General features: G+C 57.3%; 1 long non-coding RNA gene across 1 annotated transcript in view; it reads left to right on the top strand.

The window, feature by feature from the left end:
• Positions 1-14592, top strand: part of LOC118915393 (uncharacterized) — a 19426-nt gene extending 4834 nt beyond the window's left edge. Inside the window, exons 2-3 of the long non-coding RNA XR_005026058.2 lie at positions 12731-12888; positions 13134-14592. This is a non-coding gene — a long non-coding RNA (uncharacterized LOC118915393). The remainder of the gene's footprint in view (positions 1-12730; positions 12889-13133) is intronic.

Here is a 14592-nt window from a genome sequence, read left to right as displayed (position 1 = left end):
GGCATTATGCTAATACAGCCTCCTGCACTGGAGGAACCCCCATCTAGGAGGACAGACAGATGCATAAACAGATAATTAGGAGACAGGGAACAGGGGAAACAGGGTGGGTAGTAGGGGGGAATGGGAAGATAATCTCAAAATGCAAGATTTGAAGTATAGAGACTTAGAAATAAAGCCCTGTCCCACCTGAGAGGTAGGTGATCTTGACCTTGACCCTCTGTGCCCTTATCTATAAATAAGCCATTATTATTGAGGTGACCATGTGATAGGTAATATTCTTCTTACTCTGCATGTAGCCTCTCAGTGCTCCTATGAGATGTTACTCCTACCTTACAAATGGGGAAATTGAAGCTCAGAGACGTTAAGCAATTTGTCCGAGGTCACACTGACAGTAAGTGGTAGAGCCAGGACTTGAGCTCAGGTAGTCCAGCTGCAGAGCCCATGGGCTTAAAACACCATGCTCTGTGACTCCTGGCTGGTGATGGTGATGACAGTGACACTTTTACACAGGGCTTTTATAAGCATCAAACACAACATATGTCAAAGTGCTTGACGAGCTGAAGTGCCACATCAATATGAGTTCTCACCACATACAGAGTGCCACAGGAGCACAGAGGAGGGGGGCCCACAGCTCAGCCCGCGGGAGGGATGCAGAGGAGGGAAGGTCACTGGAAGCAGCAGCATTGAGCACCTGCTGTGTGCAGGCCCTGTGTGAAGCACTGGGAAATGGAGTGAGGAAGGAGACTCAGTCCTGGCATTCTGGGACCTCCCAGGCTCTCGAGTGAAGCAAACACAAGTCATTACAACCCCGATGTCTTTGTGCACTGGTTAGAAGTGCAGCAGTGCCAGCCGAGGCATCAGGGACCACATGGCACCTGGTAGGAGCGTCATGCTAAGGGGAACCCTTTCCTGTACTCTTCCTCGCAGAAACCATCTCACTATGTGGGCCTTTCCACTCAAGCAATCTGCTAAAGAACACCTCCTCTTCCTCCTCTCAGGTACCCTTAGTACGTACCTCCTCCAGGAAGCCTCCCAGGCTTGCTCTGGGTTCCCACAGCATATAGTTTGGGTATTGTCATTGCCATTTATCAGTCTGGCACTCGACTGAGATCCAGGTGAGCAGGGCTTCATTCCAGCTCCCACCATATACTAATTGCTCAATAAATGTCTGAAGTAATGAATAAATGAGTAAACAGCTTGCCTGTTTCTTCCTGAGTCCTGGCCTGTTGGTGCAAAGATGCCAGGCCTTGCCCAAGGGGTGGAAAGAGTTGGGAAAGGGGCTTGTAACATGCCCTCTAAACTCTGCTGCACAGCGCTACTTAGGGGCACCCGTCTCACAGACCTGGGAGGCCCCAGCCCATCCTTGGCATTGGGGCCACTGAGGAATCAGACTGTCCAGTAGGTCTGGGCGTGGGTTATGTGGGGTGGTGGCCACAGCCCCATAGCTCTCACGCCCTGCTCTCCTGATAGGTCTGAGCCAAGTGGAAAATAGAGTGGCCACAGCCGGCAGCTAAGTGCTGGGGAGGGGGCACTGCCCAAGGTGGGGGCTTTTTAGACTGTGTGTAGAGTGGTGGAAGCTCTCATCCACTGAAAGCATCTCACATCTGGGGGGTTGTGTGCGTGGGGTAAGGCTGAGGAGGAGTCCACTTCAACCCCAGGGGCAGACGTTTGGCCTTAAGTCCAGAGTGGGTATTCCCGCTCTACCGAGAGGGCCTGGACACATTTGCCTCTCCCTGCATGATGGAGGGGAAAGTGGGGCTCCAAACTGGGAGCAGTCCAAGGCCATGCCACAAATGACCTGCAGCCCAGTCCCAGATTATGATTGCAAAGTACATAATCTGCTTCCATACAACACCGCGTAGCTGCAATCAACTGCCCTAACTCCCCTCACTGTCCCCCCACCCCGACCTCCCCATCTGCAAGGGTTTTGCCCTGCTTCTCCCTCAAAGTCACCCAGGGAGGGAGGTATTACATCACATGTGCTCATTTTACAGATGAGGAAACTGAGGCTTAGAGAGGGCAGGAGACTAGGGTTCTCATCAAACACTGCCTGTGTTCAAAGCCTACCACTTACTAGCTTGTGACCTCGAACAAGTTACTTCACCTTTCTGAGCCTCCGCTTCCTCATCTGTAAAGTGTGGACAACAAGAATAATTTCCTCATGGAGTCAAATGAGTGACTACATCCTAAGTGTTGAAAGCACGGAGTGAACACTCCACAAATGCCTGTTATCACAATGATCATTACTCACTCCAAGCTGCACTTACGTGCATGCGCACATCCCCCTGGGACCGCTCTAGAGACGGGGGGGGGGCTAGGAAAGGAGCCCAAGGCTGGGAAGGCCACAGACACACAGACACATCACCTGGCACGGCGGGGCGGTGGGGGAGGGGGGGCGGTTGGTGGCGGGCGAGTCGCCCTCATGTACAGCCCTCACCCCTTCTGTTGGAGAGCCCCACCCTGGTGAGGCTCTCTGCACTGTGGCTCTGAGTACCAGGGAGCCAGGAGGACCCCAGGAAGGCAGACAGATGGACAGACCTCAGGCCACGGGCCGCCTGGACGAGCGCACACTGCCTCGGAGGCCTTGGGCCTGTGTCCTGTATACAAAGGCAAGGGAAGCGCAGTGTTTGTTTTCCTGGGGCCGAGCCGGTGCATTTTTAGCTCCTCCAGTCTCCAGACAAGGAAGAGGATGTTTGGATGGGGCAGCTCAGATCTACCTGTCCTGGAAGCCGGCTGGAAATGGAGCAAAGCCCCACAGGGTGAGGGCAGCTCAGCCAGACTGGGCATGGAGATGCCTCCACAGGGGATCCGGGGCTGCTGGGCTTGCCACAGGGAAGGCTCATCCTCAGCGCACCCTTTGTTGCCCACCTGCAGGGCCTCAAACACTCTGATGTGCAGGACAACCGCACTTAAGAGAGCATTTGCCCAGGGCCGAGTGCTTTCCCAGGACTGACAACAATGATGGGAGCCCAGCAACTGCTGTCATTTCTCCAGCAAAGAAGGAGGCCAGCCAGCTGAGTCCTTACCCTGCCTGGAGGGCTGGTACTCTGACTGCATTCATACCTGTGGAGGGACCACTTAGGCTCAGAGAGGGAAGCTAGCTTGCCCAGCATCACCCAGCAAGGATGTGTCAGTGCCGGGATTCGAATCCAGAGCTAGGAAGCCAAAGCCCACACTTCTACCGTCTCCCTGCCACAGGATGCCCCCCTGTGGGGCCTGGGTCAGAGCTGCCAGCTTGTCGTGTCACTCTGCACACAGATAATTAAACGGATTAACCAGAACACCTCCATCCTCCAAGACAGAGGAGGCTCCGAGCACCTGCCCCCCTGCCCAGAACAGGAAGCTGTTTGCGGCCCCCACCAGGTGGGAAGCTGTGCGACAGATCTGGGTTAGCCCCCCTGCTCTTTCCAAATCAGCGTGTCCTTTGCTGCCATGTTCTGAAGATTTGACTAGGGATCCTGGAAGGGATGGGGGCGGGTGGGAGAGAGGCAGGTAGGTGGCAGGCAGCCCCTCTTCGTGGGCTATGGCTGGGGCGGCACACAGACCGTCACCAGCTTTACAGAGAAAGGTACTTATAACTGCAGGGAACATGATGGGCCCGTCAAAAGAATGGGAAGCCAGCCACAGTGTAAAAGTCATACATTTTTCATCAATATTCATAAGAGCAAATGTTTATGTGATGCTCGTTATGTCGGCAGCGTGCTCCCAGCTCCATGCCCTGGAGGTGTATTGACTCAGTCAAGCCCCCAACATGCCCATGAGAGAGGAGCTGTGACCACCCCCATTTTACAGGTGGGGAAACCAAGGTCTGGAGCAGCTTTGCAAGGCCAAGGATGTGTGAGGGCAGAGCTGGGATTTGAACCTGGGTACCCTAGTGCCAGCATCACTCTCTGGGTGTCTGTGTCCATCTGCGCAGTGGGACAAAGGTACAAACCCATGGCTGCCCGGTTCACTCGGGCCCCGCACCCACTCCCTCTGGATTTTGGCCTTGTTCCGCCTCTGTCTGGGGAGGGCACCTCGTGGGCCGCAGGCTGGACGCCTTGCTGTTGGAGTGAAGCACCTGTGTGCTGGGCTGATGCTGGATGGGGACCCTAGAGGCTGCTAGAAAGGAACTGCAAATGGATGTCTGGGAAGTCCTGTCCTTGTCCTCCTCCCTCCCTGGCCTCAGCTGACCACTGAGTCCCCATCTCTTCCTACCACTACCAGGAAGCTCTCCTTTGGGAGAAAAGCTGACGTGGCATCGATGCTCACGTCCCCACAGTACAAGCCAAAGACGTTCAGAGAGGACATCTGAAGTTCAGGGACATGATGTGACTTGCCCAAGGTCGCACAGTGAGACGGACAGAAATGGGTGACACTCAGTTCTGCCACCTCCAAGGAACCCTGCCCTCCCCTGCTGGGGAGCAGGACCACAAGGCAGTGACCCTGGAAGTGTGTTCAGTGGGAGAGAGAAGGGGGTCTGGGCGAAGCTGAGGTCCACACGGATTAAGGGATGGCTTATTTTTACCGCAAACCACACCTTTCCTCATGCTGTTCCCCTCCCACAGTGCCCTTCATGTTCCTCACCCACCCTGCCTGCCCAGCGGGGAGCTTTCCCTAGGCTGAGTGGCCAGAAGTAGCAAGTTGCCCCTTCACCACAGCCTGAAGGCCCCTTGAGGGGGTTTCCACATCCTGGGTATACCTTGGGTCCCCACCAGGGCTGTTAGCTTCTCCGGGGCAGAGACCATGAATCTGTGCAGGGCTTTGGGTTCATAGACAGGGACCCTGCTGGGTAAGCCATGCAGGCCTGGCTTTGAGACCCTGCGATGCTATTACTGGCTGTGTCCTTAGGCTGGACATTGACCTGTCTGAGCCTCAGTTTCCTCTGCAGTAGACAAGATAACCACATTTGCACTGCAGGGTTGCTGTGAGGATTGAACATGAGAGTGGGTCAAAGGTGCCAGCCTGTGCCTGGCATGGCACAGCTACTCAGCACACAGTACAGTTGGAAGTTTTCATCATAATCTAGATCTATACCTGTGGTCCTTGGAGGTGGCCCACCTCCTTGGAAGCAGCACCGCACCCCCTGGGGACTCGTTAGAAATGCACAGTGCCAGGCCTCCCTTACATCTGCTGAGTCAGAATCTGCATTTTAAGAAGACTCCCAGGGACCGGTGTGCACAGTAGCTTGTGAAACACTGATCTAAAGGATGGGTCAGAAATGATCAAACATCACGAGTATATCAACTACCTGAACCACCTGACAATCCAGGGAGAGCAAAGTATGTTATCCCCATTTTGCAGACAAGAAGGGTCAGAAATGATCAAACATCACGAGTATATCAACTACCTGAACCACCTGACAATCCAGGGAGAGCAAAGTATGTTATCCCCATTTTGCAGACAAGAAAACTGAGTCCTGGAGCGATCACAGGACCTCCCTAATTTACATGGGAGGTGTAAGCCAGAGGTGGCCAAGCCAGACTGAACAAGTGCCATGGGCTTCAAAGCTATATACCTCCTGGGGTGGCTGGAGCTGGAGGAGCAGTGCCAAAGACCTCAGTGTCTTCTGTAGATGGGGTCCCAGTGCAATCCGAGGGTGGGGGATATGTGCAGACATGCCCTGCAGGTAACTCCAGAGTTGTCCTCCCAAGGAACTGGCTGTTACATTGCTAGCTCACCTCTCTGGAGCCCCCTGCCCTGAAGTGGCTCACAGGCTGAGGCAGGCAGGTAGAAGACAGACAGACAGACCTAGATGACTGTACAAACACCCTAAGGCAGTGCTTATGTAAGTCAATAAGCAGACAGAGGGCAGCCCAGCAGGAATGAGTAATCATCTTGATAGTAAGGACCCCGAGCGGGAGCAAGACGCAGGGTATCTGGGCCTCCCCTTTCTCCCTGCCCTTCCTCAGGGCTCTGCCAGGACCTCCTTCATTCTTCCTTGGATGCAAACAGTGCTGAGGTGCCCAGAGTTCATGACCAGCCTCCACAACATCCCAGCAGTGTGACCCTGGGCAAGTCCCTGCCCTCTAGGGCATAGATGACGATAATTCTGGAACCTACCACATTTGGTGATGGCGTTAATCTAGCAACTGGTGCTCCGCACACAGAGAGCGCTCAGAAACGGTGGTGGTTCTCCTGGCCCAGACGAAGCAGTCCCATGTTTTACCCCAGAGGGAAGTAGGGTGGGAATGACCATACCCTTACTGAGAAAACAGGTTCAGAGAGGGAAAGTGACTTCCCTAGGATCACCCTAGATTGAACTTAATTCACAGGACTCCCAGGGCAATGTTTAAGGGGAGGGAGAGACAAGTAACTCAGGAAGGCAAAGCCCCACCACAAGTGCCACCCACCCGGAGGGAGACCTTTTTCGTGTGGAGTCTGGTGGGGGCATTTGGGATGAGTACTGTGTGAGAGGGGGATGGGGTGGGGGTAGAGGGGGGCGGGGGAGGTCCCTATGCACGTGGGCATCTATGTGTGTCTGTGAACACACATGGGCCTGGTAGGAAGGCCGGTACCCCAGGGCAGCTGGAGATGGCCCCCACAGGAGACAGCCAGGGCCAGACCCAGGCCAGTGCGCCCCTGTGTGCAGGTGCTAGGGGGCTTCCCCTCCCTGAAGACCACCACAGGTGGAGGCTGCATCTCAGCCTCCACCCGTCATCTCCCCATCCATCCCCCACATCCCCCAGCTCCTTCCTGTTTTGATGGAAGGAAAAATTTTCAGCTTTTTCCTTCTTTATTTTTCCAGACGGGTGACTCGCTAGGGAAAGGAATTCCCCCCTCCCCAAACCATCATAATGCCTATATATCGATGCCATAGATCCAGGCCCATCCTGTTATGCTGGGACAGTCATGGCTATTTTTGGGTACTTTACGGGGGTGGCACACCAGGGGAGGGGCAGTAGGGGTGCTCAGCTGCCTTCTCCCTGTCCATCCCCCCTCCCAGGTTCCTCCCCGCCCCCACCCCATCCTCCCTGCTGGCGTTCTGGGAGGAGGGAAGGAAGCCTGCTAAGCCAGAGTATAAATAACTCAGGTGGTTACTCAGCTCCTGAGAACATGACAACATGAGTCATGATGTGAAATCAAGAGGAGCAGCGAACAGCCTTGGGCCACCGCCCGGGGCAGGGCAGTGAGGCTGCAGGGAGAGACACGGTGCCCAGGGACCAGCAGTGGGCAGGCTCAGAGCACAGGCGAAGCTGCTGCCTGGTGTGTGGTCTCAGACGAGCCTCTCTCCAGCTCACACCCTCAGGTTACTCGAGCTTCACTCCCACAAACCTCCTTGAGCTGGGCAGAGGGCAGGGCCATGCTCTCTGCAGCCTTGCTCCTCTCCTGGGCTGTGGCAAGTCAGTGGGAGGGCAGAGTTCCCTCCCTCTGTTTCCACAGTAGGGGGCCCAAGGAGTGTCATGGTCCTCGCAGGCTTGCAGGATGGGAGGGGGCGCTTAGACGGGAGCACGGGGACCCTGGACACTTGGCCTGCTGAGCCTCCCCCACCAGGGAGGTCCTGAACCAGGGACCGCCCCCATCCTCCTCTGGCTGCCTGGCCTCAGCATGGGCATGAGGTGCCGGTTAAGAAACAGGACACCTTCAAGGACTGTCAATCCAGGCAGCTAGCCCGGGCTGCTGGCCCAGCCCTGGGCTCGGGCAGGCCAGGTCAGAAGCCAGCCCCAGCCCCTGCCTGCTCACCCAAGGAAATCCATGGCTTCAAGCTCATCTCCAGAACAGGGCGGTCCTGGACCCCTGGTTGCCGTGGCAACAGGTTCTGGAGCCTGCGCAGGGAGAGCCACCATGTCTGGTGCCCCTGTGGCTGCCTGGCCTGGTGGGGAGGGGGCGATGCTGGGGTGAGAGCCCACAGCTCCAGCCCTGACGGCTGTGGACTCGGGCTGGTTCCCTGGGTCCCAGCCTCAGGGGTCTGGCTGGTAAAATGGCAGAGTGGGGGGACTGATGACCGTCTGGCTGCTGTGAGGGTCCCAGAGTTGAAAGGCTGTTATCAGGGCTGCCCTGAGCCCCCAGCCTCATCTGTGAGGTCTCCTCCCTCCCACCTCTGGCCTTAATCCTGAGAGCGGTGCCCCCAGAGCCTGCACCCCACCTGGTTCTGCCCTGATGTCTCTTGGCCTGGCTTCTCCTCTGACAGGGAAGAGGTCGCCCCACCCATTGCCCCCAACCCCTGCGTGCCCGGGCAGCTTGGCAGGACTCAGCCCCAGCCATTCACTGGACGGCCTGCCCTCTGGCCCCTCACAAACAATGGGGGCTCCAGGAATATTGTCCCGCCTGAGCTTAATCAAACGCTCTAAATTTAGCCCATCTGATGCATCCTTCACTTCCTGCCCCTGCTGCCCTCCTTTCAAGGCGATGAGGTCACCCCAGAACCGCCTGCCCCAGCAGCCAGACCCAGGGGGTTTTCCAGGTCCAGGGCGGCTCTCCTGCTCTTGGGGGACAAGCTGCAAGGGGACCAGGGGTCATGGGTCTGCCCTCCCTCCCTGCCCTGCCCACAGGCTGCTAGGCCCAGAGCCCAGTCCCCAGGAGCTTTACCACCAGCCCAGGTGGGGGCGGCTGTGGAGGGAGGGAGCGGCGAGTTCCCGGGAAAGGCACATGCTCAAGATGAGGGGCCTGGCGGCGGGGAGACCACAGGGTCACGGTCATTCACTGAAGAAAGACTCGCTGAGCGCCTGCTGCATGCTGGCCCGGCGCACGGGAAGAAGCGACACTCTGCCCTCCCGGAGTGGACAGTGTAGAGGAAGAAGGACAATCAGGAAGTGGACAGTTTTCGTTGTGACAAATGATATCAATGAAATAGATCAGAGAGATGTGGTCCTGAAACCTGGGTAGGGCGGAAGGCCCTGGTTTGCAGAAAGGGTCAGGAGGGCCTCTCTGAGGTGACATTTGAGCTGAGTCTTGGATGACCGGAGAGAACTATTCGAAGATCTGGGTGGGGCCGAGCCCTCCAGGCCAGAAGGGACAAGGGCAGATGCCTGGGAGAGAATAAACTTGTCCGGTTCTGGACGGTCAGGAGGCCAGGAGACCACTCCCAAGAGGGAGCAGGCGGCAGACGGTCGCAGGGGCCAGGAAGCCGCAGGGGCCAGACAGGGAAGAAGCCATCCCCACCCCCAGGGAGATGAGCAGGGGAGCCGCTTGCCCGACTCAGATTTAAAAGGCTCTGTTGGCTGCCCTGTAGAGATGGGACAGCAGGGAACCCAGAGACAGGGGAAAGCCATAACGCCTTGGGGCAACAAAAACTGTTTGCTGGAGGGCACCTCAAGATTTATCTGCTTCAGTCCTCTCATGAGCCTCTGAGGACAGAGAGGACATGTGTCTTGCCCAAGGTCACACAGCAAGTCAGAGCTCTGCCTGGAAAAACCTTTTATGTGTAGTAAGAGTAGTTTTCCACCTGAATAGGATGTGTCCTTTCAAGAACACCGCGTCTGGGACCCTGCCCTCAGCCCACCCCCCCCCAGTCTGTAGGCTGCACTGTCGCCCCTGCACAGGCTTCTGTTGGGGTACAGGTGAGCAGGCCAGAGATGCACATTCCTTGGGGCCCCAGTGGGGGTTGCCTGTCTCCAGCCTAGTTCGTCCTCTAAGGACAGGTGCTCAGACTCTGGCCCCTCCCACAGTCCTCCCCAACCGCAGCCGTCTCCCTCGAGGTTCTGAGAGTCTCCCAGAAGCCCCCAGTCTCCTGTTCTGCCAAGAATCCAGTGTTGGCAGGGAGTTGCGGGGGGCCTCTGGAATGTTGGTTTCCGGTGCCAGCACCAGTATGCCAGCCTCGGCAGAGGCCTCGGGGCCGATGGAGGATCACCGGATCTCTCGTCTGGAAAGGGGAGGCTGGCAGGCATGAGCCGCATCTCGGGTAGGAGACATCCTGAGCTGGACCTGACCCAGGCCCCCTGAACTGGCCTGCTGCTTCCGCTTTCCATCCCTTCTCTAGCTCCCCAGCAACAGTGCCCCCGTCACACCCTTCCCTCCAGCCACCCGCACCCCGGGTGCCTCTGGGTTTATACTTAAACTGTGATGCGGTCCGGGGAGGTAGTGCTCTGTGTCGGGGATTCCTTCCGACACTGGGTGCGAGGCCGATCTGGGTTCACATCCCGTCTCCACGGTGGCTGCCTCTCTGGGCCTCAGTTTCTTCATCTAGCAAATGGAGACAATCCCCCTGTGCAAGGACTTGGTGTGAGGATTGAATGAGCTACCACCACCCCGCACCGTACCCCGCCCAGGCCCGGCACACCCGGGGCACCTCCTGTGTTGCCTCCCTTCCTCCTCTCCATGCTGCCCTGTGGTTCCCGCTCCCCGACCACGTGGGAAAGTAGGCAGCTCCTTCCCTGTGCTGGAACAGGGGCCTGGGCGGGGGCGGGGCTCTGGAGCGGTGAGGGGCAGTGGGTACCTGGTGAAGATCCTGACCCACGAGTCAGACAGACCCCGGTTTGAGGCCTGGCTCCTCCGCTGACCAGCTGTGTGCCTTGGGCAAGTTATTAAACCTCTGAGCCTTGATTTCTTCATTTGTCTAGTGGTAACCAACAGTGCCTTCCCCACTGGGATTATGGGGACATAGCTGCTACCAGCTGTTAATGTTACCAGCTGGTCGGGGAAAGAGAGTATTGGGGGGAGCTCATGACTCCCCAGTTGGCCTTGGCTTGTTGGAAACTTCTGGTGAAGGTGACAGGCAGCCTTTAGTGGCTGGAGTGAGGAGAGGGCAGCTGGCACCCAGACACCCTTTGCTTGCACCTCTCATGGCAGAAGAACTGAGGTGCTGGCGATTCTCTGGGAACCCCCGTGCTCCCAGCTGTGCTGGTGGTGGGAGTTGGGTGAGGCCTCCTTTTCCAGCCAGATGCCCTTCAGGCCTGGGGCAGGGCCACCCCCTCCTCCCCTCTTCCAGCAGGGACCAGGCCAACATGCCTTTATTTTTAAACCTGCGAACAATGCCTGGCCGGGCGCAGCCTCCTGCAGAGGACAGAGAGAGCAAGGATGGGCTGGGGGCCACACTTCCTGGGCCGGCGCGCCTCACCCCCGCACAGGTGCCAGGGGACTCTGCCTTCCCACCGACAGGGGCACGGAGCCCGCTCAGGTTCCCCTCCCCCTGGCCTTGACCTGCTCTCCCTCGGGCAGTGCAGACTCTCCAGTCCTTCGGACTCCTGCCCCCTGGCTGGAACAAGCCACCCCCATGTACAGGCATGGATAAGGCGCACCTGCTCTGCTCAGGCCCCCACAGAGGCCGGTCCCAGGAGTAGCTTCAGGACCCAGGACATCGGGACCCTCAGACTCCCCCTCCACCCTCAAGCACCCCCAAAACTAGTATGGACATGCTGCCTTCGCAGGAAGGTTCCCCTCCTGCCCAGGGCCCATGATGCTCTGTTGCCTACTCAGGCCTCCCCTCACTCATGACTCCGCAGAAAATTCCCGAGCCTAGGCAGCAGGAGGACAGCGTACTGGGCAGCAACCAGCACCTTGACACTCCTGGAGGGTGGGGCAAGCTCAGGAGACCAGGCGTCAGGCGTGTGGCCTCTAGTCCTCTTCTGCTATCAACCCCAGTGGGACCTTGAGCAAGACCCGTAACTGTCCTTTCTCTTTCAATTTCCTCTTCTGTAAAATGGGATAATCAACCCATTCTCCTCACCTCTCAGGCTGAGAGAGGGCTTTGTAAGCTCTGAGGTGCTGTGCACACATGGGGCACAGTGCCTCCAGGTGGGCAGGAGACACTAGAAACAGTTGTCCCCAACACCTGGTGGTCGCTGTGGAGAGCCACACACACCAGACCCCAGGGCCAGACAGCCTGGCTTCAGATCCCAGCTTGCCACTGTCAGCCTCCTTACTCTTTGGGCAAGGTAACTACCCCCTGGCACCTGTTTCCCCATCTGTAAAATGGGATCCTGGCAGGACCTGCCTCATTGGGCGGTTGGGAAGACTGAGGTAGAATACATAAAGAATAGCAGCTCAATAGGCATTATCTCTCACCATGTGTGCATGTGTGCCCACCAGCCTGTATTGTATATGTTTGTGCCCAAAGAGTGTGGAAGCCACTGGATGTGCCTAAAAGAATATGGGTACAAAAACTAGGGTGTAGATTGCACAGGGGCCAGAGTCCAGTGTTCGTATGTGTGCCTCAGTGTTTGAGGAGGATGCGTGCCCCAGGCCTGGGGCCTGTGTGTGCCTGGAGTGTGCACACGGGTGCTGAAACAGCTCGTGTGTCCTGGCCCTGCCACTGAGGATGGGTCCGTGTGTCTCCTCCCCTCCCACTGTCATCTCTTCCTGCTGGGACAGGAAGCACAGGCCACCACGGCCCCTCTCCAAGAGTCTGGCCTCACAGGGAGGACTGTGGGAGGGGCAGAGGAGAGGAGACAGGCTGCCCAAGGCCTGGGAATGAGCCTGGCCTGCCTTGTCTCCCGTGGCCAGATTTCTCCAGGGCTTCGCTGTCTGTCACGCTCCTTGTCATTATTTCACCTGATGTCTCCCCTCACTGAGGTTCTGCCTGCCGCTGTGCCCCAGCATCCAGAGCAGTGCCAGGCATACAGTAGTTGCTCAACAAGCACTTGAATGTATGAGGAGTCTGGGGAGGTTTGTTGTCAGCTTTATCAAGATATAATGTACACAGAGTAAGCCACCAGATGTCAAAACTCAAAATCGAGTAACCACACCTGGCTGGGACACAGAGCATTTTCCTCACCCTGCAAGTCCCTTCGTGCCCCACCTATCATATCCAACCCTCCCGCTTGCCCCCAGCAACAACTGGCGCCTGCTGGCACCATAACATTGCCCTTTCTAGAATTCCACGCCTGCCCCTGAGATCACTCAAGCTGCCCTGGAGAGGAGAGCCGAGGAGGATCGAGGAACCCAGCAGGAGGGAGGTGGCGGTGACAGGCCTGGAGTGTGAAAAGTGATGGGGCACCCTGAGCCCAGGTCTGAGGGGAACCTGAGGTCCAGGTGAGCAATCTGGCGGTGGTGGGCGGGGCGATGTTTCCTACCGGAGCAGCTGGCTGGAGGCCGAGTTGCCCTCACATCTTGGTTGGAAAAGAGATGTGCTCAGTGGCACAGAGTATGTGGTGTGCACACACAAGCACACCTGTATACGCATGTGTGCAGACACATACAAGGAGGTGGCGCAGAGTTAGCAGACGCCATGAGGCACAGCCACACACAGCCTGTTTGTTTCCCTCTTCTCTGTGCAGGAGAACCTCTCCAGGTGCGCGAGTGCGTGAACACGGTTGGAGGGAAGCAGGGATGGGAAGCTCACGTCCACGGGGAAGCCTGACGGGGAGAGGTGTGGCTCATGTGAAATCCCAACCTTAGGATGTAACTGGTATCCATTCCCTGGTACAAATGAGGAAACGGAGGCATGAAGAGGCTGAGCAATTTGGTCTCATCACGCAGTGACAGCACGCAAATTTGGCTTTTTCAGTCTGTGAGAGGTTGCATTTTGCAGAGAGGGCCACCTCAAGAACTCCCATCCCACACATACAGGACAAGGCCGATGTCCTCCCGTGGACACACGCCCCTCCCGCGCTCCCTCTCCTTGAGTTTGGGTAAATTTGAACGTGCAAAAAGTGGTGCTCTGTTGCTTCTGAGCTAGTCAGAAAATGCAATGTAGCTTCTGCTTGGGGCTCTTGGGATGCTCACCTCTGGAGCCTTATGCCGCCATGTGTGAGGAACAACAACCAGCCCACACAGAGAGAGCGCATGGAGAGGCCCTGAGAGGACAGGGACTGGAGAGAGATGCCCTGCCAGTGCGCACTGCTCCCATCCTGCTGTTCCTGCCCCAGCCACCGGCTCCACCTTCATGCGAGACCCCGAGCCAGACCAGCCAGCCAAGCCCGCTCTGGCTTCCTGACCCACAGAAACTGTGAGAGATCAGATCATGAAATGGTTTTGATTGCCTTGAGCCACTGGGTTTCGGGCTGGTTCATTTCGCAGCATTGGGTCATTGGAACACGACCCATTGCCATCCAGTTGGGCCAATGTTCAAGATAATCTGGAGTCCTCCTGCTTCTCCCATCTCGACCCACCACCCTGCTCTGGGCCACCATCGCCCTTGCCTGGACCCCCGCAGTAGCTTCCTGACTGGTGTCCCTCCTTCTGCCCTCCACCCTGTGGGTCTGTTCTCCACACAGCAGCCCGAGGGGGCCTGTGGAGCAGAAACACCTCTGCCCAAAGCCCCCGCAGTGGCTCCCATCTACCCGAGTCCTGACAACGACCCGCAGGCCCTCCATGATCTGCCCCACAGCCTCTCCGGCTGCAGCCCCTTCCTCCCCCCGTCATCCCTCACTCACTCCCCTCCAGCCGTCCCCAAATGCATCAGGCACACCCCTTCCTCAGAGCTGTTGTCCATGCTGTTCCCAAGGTGTCTTCCTGGCAGGGTGAGAGGAGGGGCGGGGAGCCTCCCAAAATGGGCTGTCCCCCTGCTCAGGGCTCCTCCTCATGTTCCAAATGAGGACGTGAGGCCCTGGGAAGGCAAATCATTTGTTGAAAGCTCACCAGTCATTCATGTATTCAACAAATGTGAAAGCTTCATAGAATCAAAACCTTCTGGAGTCATTGAATCCAGACTCTGAGTTCAAATCCCAGGGCTGCCACCTGCAAGCCAAGGGGGGCAAGTCACTTAGCCTCTCTGTGCCCCAGTGGACATGCGGA

Source organism: Manis pentadactyla, chromosome 10 (genome assembly GCF_030020395.1).
Source record: "Manis pentadactyla isolate mManPen7 chromosome 10, mManPen7.hap1, whole genome shotgun sequence".
Taxonomy (NCBI): Eukaryota; Metazoa; Chordata; class Mammalia; order Pholidota; family Manidae; genus Manis; species Manis pentadactyla.
This window is presented reverse-complemented; position numbering and strand designations above follow the sequence as displayed.